The sequence below is a fragment of the Zea mays genome, chromosome 6, assembly GCF_902167145.1.
Source record: "Zea mays cultivar B73 chromosome 6, Zm-B73-REFERENCE-NAM-5.0, whole genome shotgun sequence".
In the NCBI taxonomy this organism is placed as follows: domain Eukaryota; kingdom Viridiplantae; phylum Streptophyta; class Magnoliopsida; order Poales; family Poaceae; genus Zea; species Zea mays.
Window position 1 is genome coordinate 22,818,549 of NC_050101.1, and position 14,867 is coordinate 22,833,415.

The following is a 14,867-nucleotide window of genomic DNA, read 5'->3' on the forward strand; positions in this document are numbered from 1 at the left end:
TGAAGATTAAATTGGGCAAAGTGTACCAAACTTGGAATTCTAGGTCCTAAGCAAGTGTAATCCACTTTAGATGTCATGTCCTAGCTTATCATGCACATCTAAGTGGGGATTTCCCAAAATCCTAAAGCAAAACCCCCCATAGGCAATGGGAACCCTAATTGAAGCCATGATCAAAAGAGCATGTAAACCTTATGATCATGGTTTGGGCCAAATATAAAAGTTGTAATATACTTAATAACCTACAATTAATAGTAAGGAAGTACCCCCAAAAAAGTTTGCAGAAAAGCCCTAAACAATTCACCTAAGTTTCAGCACAAGGGAGAATTCAGTTTTTGCCTAAGTACAAAAACTAACCTTTGCACAAAGACACCACATGTTCACCCTAATCCCCTTTTCAAAACCCTTCGACCCAATTGACAAAATGGCGCCAAATTAACCCTAGAACACCCTGGAAAGAGATGACACCTATCCTAGGGCGCTAGACATGACTTGACACTCATTTTGTCTCGGCTCGGGCTTGGCTGACACAGCAAACTTCTCCCCTCTCTATCTCCCTACCCCGACCATATCTCGACTTGGAACTCACAGCGAAAAGATAGGATTTGGAGCAGAGAAGCGACCGTACACAGTGACCTTGCCAAGATGCGCACGCTATGGCACTCTAATCGGCCGTTGAACCATGGCAGAAGCAAGCTTCCACGTGTTCGACGCGAGCTGGCATCCGGGGGCGCGCTCAGAGCACGCCCGTGCGCGAACCCCCGCGCGCCCGCGGCCGCCCATGACCACGCTCGCGCCACGGCTATAAAGCCCGCCCCAGTGCTTGGCTGCCTTCCCCGTTACCTCCTCCGTACCTCGCCGGACTTGCCCAAGCCAGCCATTAACTCCGGCGACCTCCCCGCGACCCGCTAGTGCCGCCCGAGAGCAACCACCGTGGCCAGCCCCTCTCCCGTCCTCCTCCGTTCGATCCAAGCCCTCAGTTAGCTTCCTGGTGAAGCCGTGAGACTTGCTCAAGCTTGAACCGGGGGCCCTCGTCATCGGAGTAGCCCAATCGCGCTCACCGGAGTTCAAGAACCCGCCGGCGCACGTGGACCGGGTAAGCCCCTGCATCGTTTTCCAATTCCTTGCACGCATGGCCTCTGTGTCACCCCGTGAAGCTCCTCGTGCACCCTAATTGAGCTATACCGCCGTGGTTTGGCCGGAGCAGGAGCCGCCGACGACCCCCGCCGCCTGCGCTCGTGGCCAGGGTAGCTCCGACCACCTCCGACACCGACCCGCACATCGGCGTGACCGTCGCGACCTCCCGGACGTCACTGACCACCCCGCCGGAGCTCTACTGCCGCCGGTAAGCCCCACCGCCGTAAACTATGCCGCGGGTACTGTTTAAGCCAGTCAGGGAGCGCGGGTTAGATTTTAGTTAATTCCAGGGGGCTTTGCGCAATGTCAGTGACCCAAGCCAATAGTGAACCAAGGGCTGTTCTGTGAGAAAAGAAAAGGAAAAACCCCAGGGGCCTCAGCGCAAACCTGTTTTCTTTTCCATTTTCGAATTTAATTTCTTTTAATATGACAGATAACTTAATAAATGCATAACTTGAGGAATAATCATCCAAAAATGCTCAAACCAATTTTCCTAGGTTCTGAAATTCATGAACTATCAGATAAAAATAATAGAGCCCATGACTTCTGTATTTCTTTCTGAAGTTTTGAATTAAATAAGAAAACTACTCAAAACTCAATATTAGAAGGAAAAATAGGAATATTGTTTGACCAGGGCTAGAAAAATTTTGAGAAACTTATATCTACCTACTAGACCAAGTAAAAATGTTAAACCCCTCTGTCTACTCTATTTAAATTAATTTTACCCCTTATTCTATAATAGGCTTAAGGATAAGAAAAATAGAAAATGTAATTTAATTAATGAACCAGAGAGGACCTCTATTTTTGTTAGGTCACTTATTCAATATAGTTCATTAGAAAAATATATCATACCCTGTTTTAGTGTAAAATAATTAAGATCTCTTTTATTTTAATAAAACAAGTGAAACTTAGAAAAATTTTACAAAAATAACCCCAAGGTAAAAACACCCCCACCCTTGGGATAACTATTGTTTTATTAGAGAGAACTTAGGAAAAATATGAAATCTGCTGTTTGACATTTTTCAAATAATAATGTAGTAGAAAGAGCCTTTTTGACCCTAAACTTAAGAAAATCATAACTAAATAACCACCCCTTAGTTTTCTGTGATTTTTAGCACAGAGACCTATTATTACCATGGGATGCCAGTAAAAATAACCTTTAGGACAGAACCTACACCTAACTAAGAGGTGTAGTGCAAAGAGGCCAATTTTGCATAACTTTTGTCATTTTTGTTTAAAGCCTAGCTTTTATACTTTAAGCCTCATATTCATAAAACAAGCTAGAATGGCAAGTGATAACCCACTGTAATTTTTACAGAATTTTTGGAAATTATTAAAACCCTGTTGTAGTTCAAACCTACCTTAGAAACCCTAAATGGAAATTAAGGAAAGGAAAATGAATAATGTGAATTAATGATTTCCCAAAACCTTGTAATCTGTCCACTAAAATGTATCAAGGCAATACCAATCTACTATGTTATCCCCACTGAAAATCCAAGCCTAAAGAATATTGAGCTTAACCCACTGGAAGCCCCGCATGACTAAGGAACCCTAAGTTACTTCTTGACTTAGTTTCTTTTACATAAAGTTATTAAATCATGCATAATCATGACATACATGTTCATTGCATTCGATAGACTGTAATCTTGCTGACGGAGAGTACATCCTCGTGCCGGAGCAAGGAGCTGCTCAAGAGGTAGCACCAGATCCAGCACCCGAGCCTGCACCAGAGGACCTGCCAGCCACTGCTTTGGAAGGCAAGCCCCGGTTTTATGCATAACCGTTTATATATGCTATTTTACTACACTTAATGTTTGTAGGCTTGTACTGTGCACTTAAGTGTAGGAGTTGACTGAAACCCTAGTTGCATGATCTTAGGAATCCTTTTGAAATGAATACTAGTATGCTAGGTCGAGTAGCTGCTTTATTAAGTAGGGATCTCGGTAGAAGTCGAGTGATTTTTCTAGCACTCGTGCGAGGTCAGGACATTGATTGTACCCATTTTCATATCATACTGATGTTGGTTTGTGGGCAACAATCCATGGGGATTGGTTGTTCACGGGATAAAATTTGATAAGGATTAAGGTGTGGTACCGTGAGTTAAGCGTTTGAACGTACTAAACACATACCGAGAAATATGGTAAATCGGTAAGCCTAGTACCTGAGTGAACCTGCCCGCAGACTTTGCCCCTCACGCGACCTGAGACGAGGTCTCCCATTCCGGTTATGGTGGGTACAAGTGTGGTCACTGCACGACGGCCAGTCGGGGTCAGTGAGGCATTGTACGCCAAGGCGGTGAGCCCTGATCTGTTGCCAGGGAATCGATGGGGACGGTTGATATGTGTGGGGACGGAGTGCCCCTGCATGTCGTGTGTTTAGGTTTACCTTGCAAGGTTTAAAAACTCGATTCGAATCGTCTGCTTCTCGCAGCTAATGAGACTGCTTGATCCATGCTGCTACATTGAGTAACAAGTGGAATGAGGCGGAGGTGATATAAGATGTTGATTGCTAAAATGTTTGCTACTTTGTATGGATAGATAGTACACTTTTAGCCTTAAGAGAGTCACACTTAACTTTGACTAAGTTAAAATCTTGATTTAGAAACTCAGCTAGTGCTTTTGGCAACCAAACCCCACAGCCAAACAGCTGCATGTCTAGAGGTAGAGGAGTAGACTCCTCACACCGGGTAAGTCTAGCTGAGTATTAGTATACTCAGCCTTGCTTGTGGCATAATTTTTACAGGTTCTATGGAGGAGATGGTTGCTGGGATAACTTGGCCGTCCACCTTGCCACCGGGTTGGACTGTTGAGTGGGACCCTGCCTCGGCTGAGGAGGAGCATGAGGAGTGATGGGACAGGCTTCCCCATCTCTCTGTTTAATTACCGTTAGTTTTATTCCGCTGCACTTCGAACACTGGTGGTTACTTTTGCAACAAAACTCCGATGATGATGATGGTGATGTAATAATTTAACATTGTGACATGTAAGGTTTTATGCTTTATTGTATTTGCTCTGTGACTCACCTTCGAGTGAGATTGTGGTACTTGATCCTGTCAGTGGCCGTGTCGGACTAGATCCGAGGGATTGACGGGTTATTCCCATTTAAGTGTGGTCTAGCCTCTAAGGCGGGACTTGGGCACTTAAGTTGGAATAATTCGGGCAGTTCCGCCACAGCTGGTATCGGAGCTTGTACCACCACAGAGGAATCAATAAAATGTAAATACCATCAATTTTCTAAATAAAACTTGATAGAAACAAGGTTGGATAGATAGTAGGACGAGCAGGATAGACCTAGGACGTGAAGCCTTAGGGTAATAGAAGGGTAGCTAGGTGGCTAAGTAACTAGGCCCTACAGGCCACTTTTACAGGATGGGAGTTCTTCCCTATTCCTTTCATCTTGTTGTGAGGCCGTTCAGAACGAGCATGCATGCATTCATAATTAAGCAAATGGATGACTGAGTAAAGAACTTAAAATAAGATAACAACCCATTAGGTCCCAGTGCCTTTCATTTAACTAGAGAAGGGCTGAGTTTTATTTTTATTTCTTTTCCCTTGATCTTTTTATAATTCTTTTTCTTTTACTTACGCTTAACCGTACACAGATGACTTCCCACGGATCCTCCGATGACGGAAATGCACTGACCCACACGGACGGACTTGCACGAGAGGGTTTTCCCCGCATTTTGTGGGAAGTACTTCAGGGGGCCGGATACACGATACCCCCTCAGTACGCGGTGCAGCAGTTCGAGAAGCACCGAGTGCCTCGCTGTAGGGTGAGGATGACCTTGGAGCCTCATCCCCTACAGCCAGGATGGCGCTCCTTGGACTCAGAGTCTTTCGGATACCGAGCAGAGGACACGATCGAGGCGATCGCTCTGCATGGATTGACTACCTTCTGCGGATTCCATCCCTTGGAGCTGGCTACCCACCCCATTGGCTTGTTCCCCGCTGAGAAGGAGGACGACCCAATGTGGAAGGATCGGGTGGAGCATGCCAAGGATATCTGGGCCATCTACCCAGGACAGACTGCGCACTTGACCGTACGGTGTATGAATGCGCTGTACCGTCTGCAGGTGATGCGCGGAGAGGCAATGTCCCATCTGATGGCACTGCTGGAGGCAACAAAGATCACGTTGGATAACAGAGAAGAGCTCGTGGTTGACTTGTCTCAAGAAATGGTGGAGAAGGACTTGCAGGTGGAGCAGCTATCCACTGATATTCAGGAGTTGGAGGAGCTGGTAGGTACCAGGGAGAACACCATTGAGGTCCTAGAGGATCAGCTCATTAACACTCAGCAGCAGCTTGCTGAGGCTAACGAGCACCTGGACATGCACCACCAGGAGATCCAGGACCAGGAGGCCAACGAGGACGTCGACATTGAGGGAGGAGATGAGCCTGCCTCCAGTGTGGACACTGCTGGCTCGGGAAGACCACCTTCCCCTGAGTCGAGCGTTGCTTCGTTCGCTCACTAGGTGTTCAGAATAGGCTTAGAAGTTGGATAGTCGGACTCCTCGCAGCTAGCTTAGCTTTTGCACCCTTGGGGTACTAGGCTAGATAGAGTTGAGTCATTTTGGGACAATTTAATGTAATCATGATAAACTCTCTTGGGAGCTTGTTGGATGGATGCTATTATCAGCTTAATCTTGGAAGGAAGAAATTATGCCTCTTAAAATCCCTTTTGTTGAAGTCAGAGTCTATCATGCTGTTTTAACTTTTTCCCCGCGATGAAATCTTGAAATTGGAACTGTGGTATTAAGTAAGTATGTGGTTTTTTTCAGATGGCCGGGAGGCAGCGTCGTGGCCAGAACGAGCGCGTTCCTCCACCGCCGCCACCACCTCCCACTCTGCAGGAGCTCATGGCTCAGCAGAATGAGATTCTGAGGCAGCTGGCTCAACGTCAGCCACCACCCCAGCATTATGGTGGTGGAGACCACCAGCGTCACCCCGCGGCGGCCACCTATCAGGAATTCCTCAGCACCCAGCCTCCATTATTCACAAGGGCGGAGGACCCACTTGATGCAGATGTGTGGCTGCGAGTGGTGGAATTCAAATTCCCACTGCTACATGGAGTTTGCTCAGAGGTCACCAAAGTCAGGTTCGCCACCCAGCAGCTTCGCGGACCTGCAAGGACTTGGTGGGATCATTTTCTTGCTATGCAGCCAGAGGACCGAGAGGTGGAGTGGAGGGAGTTCAAGGCAGCTTTTAGAGGACACCATATACCAGCCGGGATCATGGACAGGAAGCTTAATGAGTTCTTGGCACTCACTCAGGGCAATAGGACAGTGTTGCAGTATGCCCAGGCCTTTAATGACTTGTGCCAGTACGCGGGATATCATGCAGATACAGATGAGAAGAAGAGGGACAGATTCAGAAGGGGGCTCAGCACTAAGCTCCGGGATCGTCTCAACACCGTCAGGGCCAACAGCTACAATGAGTTGGTCAACATGGCTATCTCCCAAGAAGACTGCATTACAGCCAGGCAGGCAGAGAAGAAGAGGAAGACCCCTGTGGCAGGACCCTCAGCTCAGCCACAACGTTTCAGGATTGTGTCCGACACCCAGGGCAGGGGGCCCCAGCAGCAGCAAGGGCGATGGGTGATCCGACCTCAGCAGCAGCAGCCGCAGCAGCAGGCACCCAACCGTACCCAATTTCCAGCTCAGAGGGGCAATCAGCAGCAACAGCAGTACCGCCAGGCAAATGATAACAAATGCTTCACTTGTGGCAACACTGGGCATTATGCCAAGAATTGCCCCAGGAACCAGCAGAGGCAGGGGCAGAATGTCAATCAGAACCAGGGCAAGAGGCAGAAGGTGCAAGTAAGGCAAGGCAGGCTGATCTTCACCACCATGGAAGATATTCCAGAGGGAGCACCCGTCTTGACTGGTATCTTTACGGTTTTGAATTATCCTGCTATTGTTCTTTTTGATTCTGGTGCATCACACAGTTTTATCAGTACCAAATTTAGTGCCAAATGCGAATTGCCTTTTCACCACACCAATGGGGGTATTACAATCTCAACACCAGGAGGCAAGGTTGCCTCCTATCAGATCTGTAGGCACGTACCAATTAAGCTGGGTAGTCTCATTTTCAAAACTACCCTAATGATAATGGGATTGGATAGTGTGGATATCATCTTAGGGACTGATTGGTTGTCACGACACCACGCGGTGATTGATGTCGCAGCCAGAGCCATAGAAATCCGCTCCCCTTTGGATGGTGAGATTACCTTATATCTACCCGATCAGGGATGCACCCGTTCTTGTGCCTTTGTCATGTTAGAATCCCCAGTGGAAAAGATCCCAGTGGTCTATGACTATCCGGATGTTTTTCCGGATGAATTGCCAGGGATGCCACCTGACCGAGATATTGAGTTCGCCATCGAATTGCAACCCGGGACTGCTCCTATCTCCAGAAGACCCTATAGGATGCCTCCCGCGGAATTGGCAGAATTGAAGAAACAATTGCAAGAATTGTTGGACAAGGGGTTTATTCGTCCGAGTACTTCACCATGGGGATGTCCAGCTTTATTTGTGAAGAAAAAGGATGAGAGTTTGAGGATGTGTGTTGACTACCGTCCTCTCAACGCGGTGACTATTAAGAACAAATACCCACTGCCCCGCATTGATGTTCTGTTTGATCAGTTGGTAGGAGCCAAGGTATTCTCCAAGATAGACCTTCGCTCAGGTTACCATCAGATAAAGATCCGTGCCAGCGATATTCCCAAGACGGCTTTCTCTACCAGATATGGACTGTATGAGTTTCTGGTGATGTCCTTTGGGCTGACCAATGCCCCGGCGTATTTCATGTACTTGATGAACTCTGTGTTCATGCCAGAGTTAGACAAGTTCGTGGTCGTTTTCATTGATGACATTCTGGTTTATTCCAAGAACGAAGCCGAGCACACTAAACACTTGCATACTGTACTTCAGAGACTGCGTGATCATCAATTGTATGCTAAGCTGAGCAAGTGTGAGTTTTGGCTGAAGGAGATCAAATTCTTGGGTCACACAATTTCTCAAGATGGGATATCAGTTGATCCTGAGAAGGTACAAGAGGTAATGGACTGGAAACCCCCGACTACAGTGAAGCAAATTCGGAGTTTTCTAGGATTGGCAGGGTATTATCGACGATTTATTCTGGATTTCTCCAGGATTGCCAAGCCAATGACTGAACTATTAAAAAAGGGAGTCAAATTTGAGTGGAGCCAAAAGTGCGAAGATGCCTTCCATACCTTGAGGCAGCATTTGACAACAGCCCCAGTGCTAGCTCAACCTGACAACACCAAGCCATTTGAAGTTTATTGTGATGCTTCTGGTACTGGATTGGGATGTGTCTTGATGCAAGAGAACAGAGTGATTGCTTATGCTTCCCGAGCACTCAGGCCCCATGAGCAGAACTACCCCACTCATGATCTGGAATTGGCGGCTGTGGTTCATGCTCTTAAGATATGGAGACACTACTTGATGGGAGCTCACTGTAACATCTACACTGATCACAAGAGTCTCAAATACATCTTCACTCAGGCGGATCTGAACATGAGGCAGAGGAGATGGTTGGAGTTAATCAAGGACTATGATTTAGAGGTGCATTATCACCCAGGAAAGGCCAATGTTGTGGCAGATGCCTTGAGCAGAAAGGCCCAGTGCAATTGTATGAACATGGATGTAGGAGTGACCACCCTGTGTGATGAGTTGTGCAGATTGAACTTGGAAGTTGTTTCTGCGGGTGACCTAAGCTATATCTCGGTGGAACCCACATTGCAAGAACAGATAGTCAGGGCACAGGTTGAGGATAAGGGTGTTCAGGTTATCAAAGAAATGATTAAGCAAAAAGCAGAAAAATACAAGTGTTTCCGACAGGATAGCAAGGGAATTCTATGGTTTGGAGATCGATTGGTTGTTCCTAAGGACCCTGAGCTCAGAAAGAAGATACTGGATGAAGCTCACCTTTCCAAATTCTCCATGCACCCTGGTAGCAACAAGATGTACCATGACCTCAGATCTTTATATTGGTGGACTAGAATGAAAAGAGAAATTGCCAAGTACATATCTGAGTGTGATACTTGCCAGAGAATTAAAGCTAGTCACTTGAAGGCAGCAGGCCATTTGCAACCCCTTCCCATACCATCTTGGAAATGGGAGGACATTTGCATGGACTTCATAGTGGGATTACCCAATACCTCTAGACATCATGATTCTATTTGGGTTATCGTGGACAGGCTAACCAAGACTGCTCATTTCTTGCCAGTGCATACCAACCACAGGGCAGAGAAGTACGCTGAAATTTATGTTGATCAGATAGTAAGGTTGCATGGTATTCCCAAGACCATCATATCCGACAGAGGAGCACCCTTTGTGGCACGATTTTGGGAGCAATTGCAAGAGTCACTTGGGACCCATGTCATCCGAAGCTCAGCATATCACCCTCAAACAGATGGTCAAACAGAAAGGGTGAATCAGATTTTAGAAGACATGTTGCGAGCATGTGCACTACATTATGGGAAGGATTGGGATAAGTGTCTGTCTTTGGCAGAGTTTGCTTACAATAACAGTTATCAATCCAGTCTGAAGATGGCACCTTTTGAGGCATTATATGGGAGAAGGTGTAGGACCCCACTGAATTGGTCTCAAGCAGGAGAGAGGGAAATTTTTGGGCCAGACTTGGTACTCGAGGCAGAAGCAAAAGTCAGAGTTATTACCAAGAACTTGGAAGCTGCTCAGGCCAGGCAAAAGAGCTATCATGACAAGAGGCGGAAACCCCTACAATTTGAGGTGGGAGATCATGTTTATCTTAAGGTATCCCCCACCAAGGGTGTTCAGAGATTCGGGATCAAGGGCAAGTTAGCTCCTCGCTATATTGGACCCTACGAGATCAAGGAAGCTTGTGGACCCGTAGCCTATCAAGTGGAATTGCCACCTCACATGTCAGCAGTTCACAATGTGTTCCATGTATCTCAATTGCGGAAATGTGTTCGTCTACCCACTGAAGTACTGCCAGAACCAGACATTGAGATAGAGCCAGACTTATCCTACCAAGAGTACCCCGTCAAGGTGATAGATCAGAAGGAAAGATCAACGCGGGCAAGGTCAGTCAGAATGTACAAGGTTCGGTGGAGTCACCATTCAGCAGAAGAAGCTACATGGGAGACTGAGGATTTTCTACGCTCTCGCTTCCCCGACTTTCTGCCCAAAAGAGTCGGTACGTAATCCCAAGACCCCACCCCCACCTGCCCTTTGAAATCAATTATAAGAAAAACCTAGATAGCAAGGATAGTCTAAGTTGTGGATTTAACTTAAGAAGGGCTTCCTTCTGAAGTTGCAAAGAGGATGACATTCGAAGAGCAGTTAACAAGAGAAACTTAAGTGTAAAGGGAAAACAACACCAGCACACCTTCAAGCATCCCTCCAAAGGGCTCTACCTGAAATCTCGGGGCGAGATTCCTTTAAGGGGGGAGGGCTGTAACACCCCAGATGTTACTCAGGGTGTCCACCCCAGGGTTACCCCTTTTTACCCATTATCACATGAAGATTAAATTGGGCAAAGTGTACCAAACTTGGAATTCTAGGTCCTAAGCAAGTGTAATCCACTTTAGATGTCATGTCCTAGCTTATCATGCACATCTAAGTGGGGATTTCCCAAAATCCTAAAGCAAAACCCCCCATAGGCAATGGGAACCCTAATTGAAGCCATGATCAAAAGAGCATGTAAACCTTATGATCATGGTTTGGGCCAAATATAAAAGTTGTAATATACTTAATAACCTACAATTAATAGTAAGGAAGTACCCCCAAAAAAGTTTGCAGAAAAGCCCTAAACAATTCACCTAAGTTTCAGCACAAGGGAGAATTCAGTTTTTGCCTAAGTACAAAAACTAACCTTTGCACAAAGACACCACATGTTCACCCTAATCCCCTTTTCAAAACCCTTCGACCCAATTGACAAAATGGCGCCAAATTAACCCTAGAACACCCTGGAAAGAGATGACACCTATCCTAGGGCGCTAGACATGACTTGACACTCCTTTTGTCTCGGCTCGGGCTTGGCTGACACAGCAAACTTCTCCCCTCTCTATCTCCCTACCCCGACCATATCTCGACTTGGAACTCACAGCGAAAAGATAGGATTTGGAGCAGAGAAGCGACCGTACACAGTGACCTTGCCAAGATGCGCACGCTATGGCACTCTAATCGGCCGTTGAACCATGGCAGAAGCAAGCTTCCACGTGTTCGACGCGAGCTGGCATCCGGGGGCGCGCTCAGAGCACGCCCGTGCGCGAACCCCCGCGCGCCCGCGGCCGCCCGTGACCACGCTCGCGCCACGGCTATAAAGCCCGCCCCAGTGCTTGGCTTCCTTCCCCGTTACCTCCTCCGTACCTCGCCGGACTTGCCCAAGCCAGCCATTAACTCCGGCGACCTCCCCGCGACCCGCCAGTGCCGCCCGAGAGCAACCACCGTGGCCAGCCCCTCTCCCGTCCTCCTCCATTCGATCCAAGCCCTCAGTTAGCTTCCTGGTGAAGCCGTGAGACTTGCTCAAGCTTGAACCGGGGGCCCTCGTCACCGGAGTAGCCCAATCGCGCTCACCGGAGTTCAAGAACCCGCCGGCGCACGTGAACCGGGTAAGCCCCTGCACCGTTTTCCAATTCCTTGCACGCATGGCCTCTGTGTCACCCCGTGAAGCTCCTCGTGCACCCTAATTGAGCTATACCGCCATGGTTTGGCCGGAGCAGGAGCCGCCGACGACCCCCGCCGCCAGCGCTCGTGGCCAGGGTAGCTCCGACCACCTCCGACACCGACCCGCACATCGGCGTGACCGTCGCGACCTCCCGGACGTCACTGACCACCCCGCCGGAGCTCTACTGCCGCCGGTAAGCCCCACCGCCGTAAACTATGCCGCGGGTACTGTTTAAGCCAGTCAGGGAGCGCGGGTTAGATTTTAGTTAAGTCCAGGGGGCTTTGCGCAATGTCAGTGACCCAAGCCAATAGTGAACCAAGGGTTGTTCTGTGAGAAAAGAAAAGGAAAAACCCCAGGGGCCTCAGCGCAAACCTGTTTTCTTTTCCATTTTCGAATTTAATTTCTTTTAATATGACAGATAACTTAATAAATGCATAACTTGAGGAATAATCATCCAAAAATGCTCAAACCAATTTTCCTAGGTTCTGAAATTCATGAACTATCAGATAAAAATAATAGAGCCCATGACTTCTGTATTTCTTTCTGAAGTTTTGAATTAAATAAGTGTTGGGTCTGTGCTTCGTCGCCGAAGGTCTTCTAGGAAGAAGCGGCTTTTGGCTGAAGCTGTGTGTATGAGATGGCCGAAGGATCCTTTTTCATGAAGCTTCGGTGTTGTAAACCGACTTAAAGATAGAATGACCTTCTAATCCATACAGATCTGAGTCAGTGTTGTAAACTTCTATGAGGGGTATAATTGTAAATCCTCACAGGCTGTGTCCTGTGTCTATAAATAGGTGAACAGTACTCCCGTACGGGACACACTGACTTGGCATTGGCTTTAGCATCACGCTTGTACTTTCATCTTCTTTCAAGCCGAAGGTACATTTGTAATTTGATATTCATTTCTATTTTTCCCATGATGATAATATAGAAATGAATTGTTTATAATGTATAATTGATTATGTCATCCATCATGTTTCATATGATTCTTTCCTCATTGTTTTATGCTGTATTTATGAAGGTAATTCCTTCATAACCTTCGTCCGGAAATCATTATATCCTAAGGGAAATAATGCTTCGAAGGACGAAGGATCTTAACTTTTAACATTTCTTGTGTTGCCTTGTTCTTAATTTATAGCATTTGAGAACAAGTCCCCAACATTGGCGCCCACCTCCGGTGAACTCACTTCCACTTTTTGAGCTAATGGCTTCGTTCAACGATCAAGTTGGAGTTGCTTCGGACCCGAAGCTGGTGCTCCCAATTACAGGTGGTTCGTCTTCAGAACCAGCCAACAAGAGACAGAAGAAGGAAGCACAGAGAAGGGTACAGCATGTCGGGGTGCAAGGACCCTTCATCAAGTCCAGATGGTCTCACATTCCTATTACCTTCTCCCAAGAGGATCTTCAACTCAAGGATTACCCACACAATGATGCCATGGTTATCTCTTGTGTTATCAAAGGATTTCTGGTACACAATGTCTTGGTTGACACAGGCAGTGCAGCTGATATCATATTTGCTAAGGCCTTCAGACAAATGCAAGAGCCAGAAGACAAGATTCATGATGCTACACATCCTCTCTGTGGCTTCGGAGGAAGGCAGATTGTAGCGCTGGGCAAGATCACCATGCCAGTGACCTTCGGGTTCATCAATAATACTAGAACTGAGCAAATTGTGTTTGACATTGTTGATATGGAATACCCTTACAATGCAATTATTGGTCGTGGCACCCTCAATGCTTTCGAAGCAATTCTTCATCCTGCTTATCTTTGCATGAAGATACCTTCGGATCAAGGACCCATCGCCATTCATGGAAGCCAGGAAGCTGCCAGAAGGGCCGAAGGAAACTGGACTGACTCAAAAGCAATCCATAACATAGATGGAGCTGAAGCTTCTGAACAATATAAATTCAGAAGGGAGAAAGCAGCTTCAGCAGATCAGCCGAAGCCTATGCTTTTATGTGAGGACATAGCAGAGCAGAAGGTGCTGTTGGGCTCTCAATTATCCGAAGAACAAGAGAAAACCTTGATAAGGTTTTTGTTCAACAACAAAGATGTTTTTGCATGGTCAGCCAATGATCTCTGCGGAGTCAATAGGGACGTTATTGAGCATTCGCTCAATGTTGATCCATCCTTCAGACCCAGAAAGCAGAGGCTTCGGAAAATGTCAGATGATAAGGCCGAAGGTGCTCGTAACGAAGTCAAAAGACTCCTCAGTGCAGGAGTTATCAGAGAAGTAAAATATCTAGAATGGCTAGCCAATACTGTTATGGTAAAGAAGGCCAATGGCAAATGGCGAATGTGTATCGATTTTACAGATCTTAACAAGGCTTGTCCGAAGGATGAATTCCCACTGCCAAGGATAGATTCTTTAGTTGATGCAGCAGCTTCTTCAGAACTCATGAGTCTGTTAGACTGTTATTCAGGCTACCACCAAATCTGGATGAAGAAGGAAGATGAGCCGAAGACCAGCTTCATAACTCCAAGTGGCACATATTGTTATCTTCGGATGCCTGAGGGGCTCAAAAATGCTGGAGGAAGTTTTAGCAGAATGACTGCGAAGGTTCTCCAGTCGCAGATAGGCAGAAATGTGCTAACTTATGTTGATGACATTATTGTAAAAAGCACAAAACAGGAGAATCATATTGCTGATTTGCAGGAGACCTTCGCCAATTTCAGACAAGCTGGCTTAAAATTGAATCCAGAAAAATGTGTTTTTGGAGTAAAGAAGGGGAAATTCCTTGGATGTTTGGTTTCAACAAAGGGAATCGAAGCTAATCCAAGTAAAATTGAAGCTATACTTCGAATGGAGCCACCAACCACAAAAAAGGGGGCTCAAAGATTGACAGGAAGGCTGGCATCTCTCAATAGATTTATATCCAGATCAGCAGAAAGAAACTTACCATTCTTCGAAGTACTAAAGTCAGCCAAAGTCTTTCAATGGGGACCAATCCAGCAGAAGGCCTTTGAAGAGCTGAAACAGTATTTGATAGATTTGACAACACTAACTCCACCTACGCCAGGGGCTCCTTTGTTATTATATGTGGCAGCTTCGCACTCAGCAGT